The sequence below is a fragment of the Coregonus lavaretus genome, assembly GCF_964263955.1.
Source record: "Coregonus lavaretus genome assembly, contig: HAP1_SCAFFOLD_255, whole genome shotgun sequence".
NCBI classification, from domain to species: Eukaryota; Metazoa; Chordata; class Actinopteri; order Salmoniformes; family Salmonidae; genus Coregonus; species Coregonus lavaretus.
In genome coordinates this window covers 189430-194817 of record NW_028157546.1, presented here as the reverse complement: position 1 = coordinate 194817, position 5388 = coordinate 189430, and positions in this window count along the sequence as shown.

Genomic DNA, 5388 nt, shown 5'->3' with positions numbered 1-5388 from the left:
TTTGACCTGGGCCCATAGGGATGCAGCCATTAAGTAGCCCTATACCCTCTATCAATGATATAAACTCTACCAGATAATGTTTAATTTTTATTTAATGCTAGACGGCTGGAGTATGTCCACTGCTGAGATCGGAGAGTGGATGAGCAACCCGCCGTGTGTGTGTGTGTGTGTGTGTGTGTGTGTGTGTGAGTGTGTGTGTGAGTGCTTGCGGGCGTGTCCGTGTGACCTGCTGTGAGAGAGGCTTTTTACAAGAGTGCCTCAAATCGATCAGTAGAGGGATGGATGAACGAAGGGGGTCGAGGTCACCGGTTCATCTTTCTTTCATGAGATAAAGTTCTAATGCATTTTCAAAAAACCTTCCCATTCGTGTCCCCTCACGTCTGGCTGGGCCTTTCAGGCAGCAAATGGCCCTAAAGGTAGCATGATCTGCTGGTTACTGTCTGGTAGCATTATCTGCCGTTGTTTGTTGCTGCGGTGATTAGCGGGGGAGGACACCATCAAGGTGGAACAGTGGGGGTCGACCTGAGGTTCTTCTTGTAGGAGGAATTGAAGAGGGTGTTCTAATGCATACACACACACAGTCAAGCACGCAGGCACACGCACAATAACACATCCGTACACACGCACGCACACAGGGTGCACCATATAGGGGATCACCATGGGGGTAGAGCAGAAGTCATAGGAATTAAACAGGCAGTTCTAGCGGGCTGTTCTGTTCTTGTGAATGACCCACTGGGTTGGGTTTGTTGGAATGTGTCAAGTTCTAACTCTGGAAACATCCATCATGCTTATCTAACTCTGGAAACATCCATCATGCTTATCTAACTCTGGAAACATCCATCATGCTTATCTAACTCTGGAAACTTCCATCATGCTTATCATACTTTATCTGTTTCCAAGTTTAACTCTTAGTTCAGAGACACAAGAAAACAACAACAAGACCCTCCCCTCCCCCCAAACACGCACGCACACACACACACACACACACACACACACATGAGGAGGAAGTTTCTCCTTCTGTTTTCTCCCTCTCAACACCTCATCATCACTTGACATTCCTTTATGTGAGGCGTCCAACTGTGGTTCACTGGGTGGAGTGGGAAATAGATCAAAGTGAGCTGTAGAAGAAAAACGTGTGTGTGTATGGGGGGGGACACCACCAACTGTATAGTATTTGAGGATGGCAGAGGTGTTGTGTGTAGCCCGAATGGCACCCTATGGGCCCTCGTCCAAATTAGTGCACTATGTAGGAAATAGGGTGCCATTCGGGACACAGCATTGTCTACTCCACTACACCTCTTGTGACCTCTTCAGGGGATATGTTACAGGGAAATACCTTCAGGGGATATGTTACAGGGAAATACCTTCAGGGGATATGTTACAGGGAAATACCTTCAGTGCAATACTTCTCTCTTTGTCTAGGTAACGGAGACTTGATCCGCTCCAGGCAGATATTAACACACACACCCACACACACACACACACACACACACACACACACACACACACATACACACACACACACATACACACACACACACACACACACACACACACACACACACCAGGTGGAAATCTATTCACAGAGCCGCCAACAATGCTTTATTCTCCCAGTGGTTAGAATTACATGCCTTTGTGGTCCTGTAATATATGCAATAATGCATAGAACAGTGGGAGAAGGACTTGATAAAGAATAGACATGTACAGTTGAAGTCAGAAGTTTACATACACCTTAGCCAAATACATTTAAACTCAATTCCTGACATTTAATCCTAGTAAAAATTCCCTGTCTTAGGTCATTTAGGATCACCACTTTATTTTAAGAATGTGAAATGTCAGAATAATAGTAGAGAGAATTACTTCTTTCAGCTTTTATTTCTTTCATCACATTCCCAGTGGGTTTAGAAGTTTACATACACTCAATTAGTATTTGGTAGCATTGCCTTTCAATTGTTTAACTTGGGTCAAACGTTTCGGGTAGCCTTCCACAAGCTTCCCACAATAAGTTGGATGAATTTTGGCCCATTCCTCCTGACAGAGCTTGTGTAACTGAGTCAGGATTGTAGGCCTCCTTGCTCGCACACGCTTTTTCAGTTCTGCCCACAAATGTTCAATAGGATTGAGGTCAGGGCTTTGTGATGACCACTCCAATACCTTGACTTTGTTGTCCTTAAACCATTTTGCTTTGGAAGTATGCTTGGGATCATTGTCCATTTGGAAGACACATTTGTGACCAAGCTTTAACTTCCTGACTGATGTCTTGAGATGTTGCTTCAATATATCCACATCATTTTCCTTCCTCATCATGCCATTCTATTTTGTGAAGTGCACCAGTCCCTCCTGCAGCAAAGCACCCCCACAGCATGATGCTGCCACCCCGGTGCTTCATGGTTGGGATGGTGTTCTTCGGTTTGCAAGCACACCCTTTTTCCTCCAAACATAACGATGGTCATTATGGCCAAACATTATGGCCATTTCTCCAAAAAGCTTTTTTATGGCGGTTTTGGAGCAGTGGCTTCTTCCTTGCTGAGTGGCCTTTCAGGTTATGTCGATATAGGACTCGTTTTACTGTGGATACAGATACTTTTGTACCTGTTTCCTCCAGCATCTTCACAAGGTCCTTTGCTGTTGTTCTGGGATTGATTTGCACTTTTCGCACCAAAGTACGTTCATCTCTAGAAGACAAAACGCGTCTCCTTTCTGAGCGGTATGACAGCTGCGTGGTCCCATGGTGTTTATACTTGCATACTATTGTTTGTACAGATGAACGTGGTACCTTCAGGTGTTTGGAAATTGCTCCCAAGGATGAACCAGACTTGTGGAGGTCTACAATATTTTTTCTGAAGTCTTGGCTGATTTATTTGGTTTTCCCATGATGCAAAGAGGCATTGGATTGAGTGTGAAGGTAGGCCTTGAAATACATCCACACCTCCAATTGACGTCAATTAGCCTATCAGAAGCTTCTAAAGCCATGACATCATTTTCTGGAATTTTCCAAGCTGTTTAAAGACACAGTCAACTTAGTGTATGTAAACTTCTGACCCGCTGGAATTACATTTTACATTACATTTTAGTCATTTAGCAGACGCTCTTATCCAGAGCGATTTACAGTTAGTGAGTGCATACATTTTTCATACTGGCCCCCCGTGGGAAACGAACCGACAACCCTGGCGTTGCAAGCGCCATGCTCTACCAACTGAGCTACAGGGGACTTGGTTGAAAAACAAGTTTTAATGACTCCAACCTAAGTGTATGTAAACTTCCGACTTCAACTGTATATAATAGACATGTATGGGGGGGATCTACATTAATGTACTTCTTCTCTACTCCTTTTTTAATAAAGTTATTTATCTCCTCCAACCCAAACCCATTACCCTAAACCGGGTCCGTATCCCATTCCCAACCCTACCCCCAAACCTTTACCCTTACCCTAAACTGGGTTCCTATCATGTACCCAACCCTACCCCCAAACCTAAACCCTAAACTGGGTTCGTATCCTATACCCAACCTACCCCCAAACCTAAACCCTAAACTGGGTTCGTATCCTATACCCAACCCAACCCTACCCCCAAACCTAAACCCTAAACTGGGTTCGTATCCTATACCCATCCCAACCCTACCCCCAAACCTAAACCCTAAATCGGGTTTGTATCCTATACCCAACCTACCCCCAAACCTAAACCCTAAATCGGGTTCGTATCCTATACCCAACCCAACCCTACCCCCAAACCTAAACCCTAAACTGGGTTCGTATCCTATACCCAACCCAACCCTACCCCCAAACCTAAACCCTAAACTGGTTTCGTATCCTATACCCAACCCAACCCTACCCCCAAACCTAAACCCTAAACTGGGTTCGTATCCTATACCCAACCCAATCCTACCCCCAAACCTAAACCCTAAATTGGGTTTGTATCCTATACCCAACCCAACCTACCCCCAAACCTAAACCCTAAATCGGGTTCGTATCCTATACCCAACCCAACCCTACCCCCAAACCTAAACCCTAAATTGGGTTCGTATCCTATACCCAACCCAACCCTACCCCCAAACCTAAACCCTAAACTGGGTTCGTATCCTATACCCAACCTACCCCCAAACCTAAACCCTAAACTGGGTTCGTATCCTATACCCAACCCTACCCCCAAACCTAAACTGGGTTCGTATCCTATACCCATCCCAACCCTACCCCCAAACCTAAACCCTAAATCGGGTTTGTATCCTATACCCAACCTACCCCCAAACCTAAACCCTAAATCGGGTTCGTATCCTATACCCAACCCAACCCTACCCCCAAACCTAAACCCTAAACTGGGTTCGTATCCTATACCCAACCCAACCCTACCCCCAAACCTAAACCCTAAACTGGGTTCGTATCCTATACCCAACCCAACCCTACCCCCAAACCTAAACCCTAAATAGGGTTTGTATCCTATACCCAACCTACCCCCAAACCTAAACCCTAAATCGGGTTCGTATCCTATACCCAACCCAACCCAACCCTACCCCCAAACCTAAACCCTAAACTGGGTTCGTATCCTATACCCAACCCAACCCTACCCCCAAACCTAAACCCTAAACTGGGTTCGTATCCTATACCCAACCCAACCCAACCCAACCCTACCCCCAAACCTAAACCCTAAACTGGGTTTGTATCCTATACCCAACCTACCCCCAAACCTAAACCCTAAACTGGGTTCGTATCCTATACCCAACCCTACCCCCAAACCTAAACCCTAAACTGGGTTCGTATCCTATACCCAACCCAACCCTACCCCCAAACCTAAACCCTAAACTGGGTTCGTATCCTATACCCAACCCAACCCTACCCCCAAACCTAAACCCTAAACTGGGTTCGTATCCTATACCCAACCCAACCCTACCCCCAAACCTAAACCCTAAACTGGGTTCGTATCCTATACCCAACCCAACCCTACCCCCAAACCTAAACCCTAAATCGGGTTCGTATCCTATACCCAACCCAACCCTACCCCCAAACCTAAACCCTAAACTGGGTTCGTATCCTATACCCAACCCAACCCTACCCCCAAACCTAAACCCTAAACTGGGTTTGTATCCTATACCCAACCCAACCCTACCCCCAAACCTAAACCCTAAACTGGGTTCGTATCCTATACCCAACCCAAACCTACCCCCAAACCTAAACCCTAAACTGGGTTCGTATCCTATACCCAACCCAACCCAACCCTACCCCCAAACCTAAACCCTAAATCGGGTCTGTATCCTATACCCAACCTACCCCCACTTTTATGTCAATATCTTCTTTATTCATTACATCTTTTAAACCCAATAAAGTTTGTTTTAATAAAAGTTTAGAACGACAAGAAAAGGTGAACTACAATGTCAACCCCCCCCCCCCCACCCTAG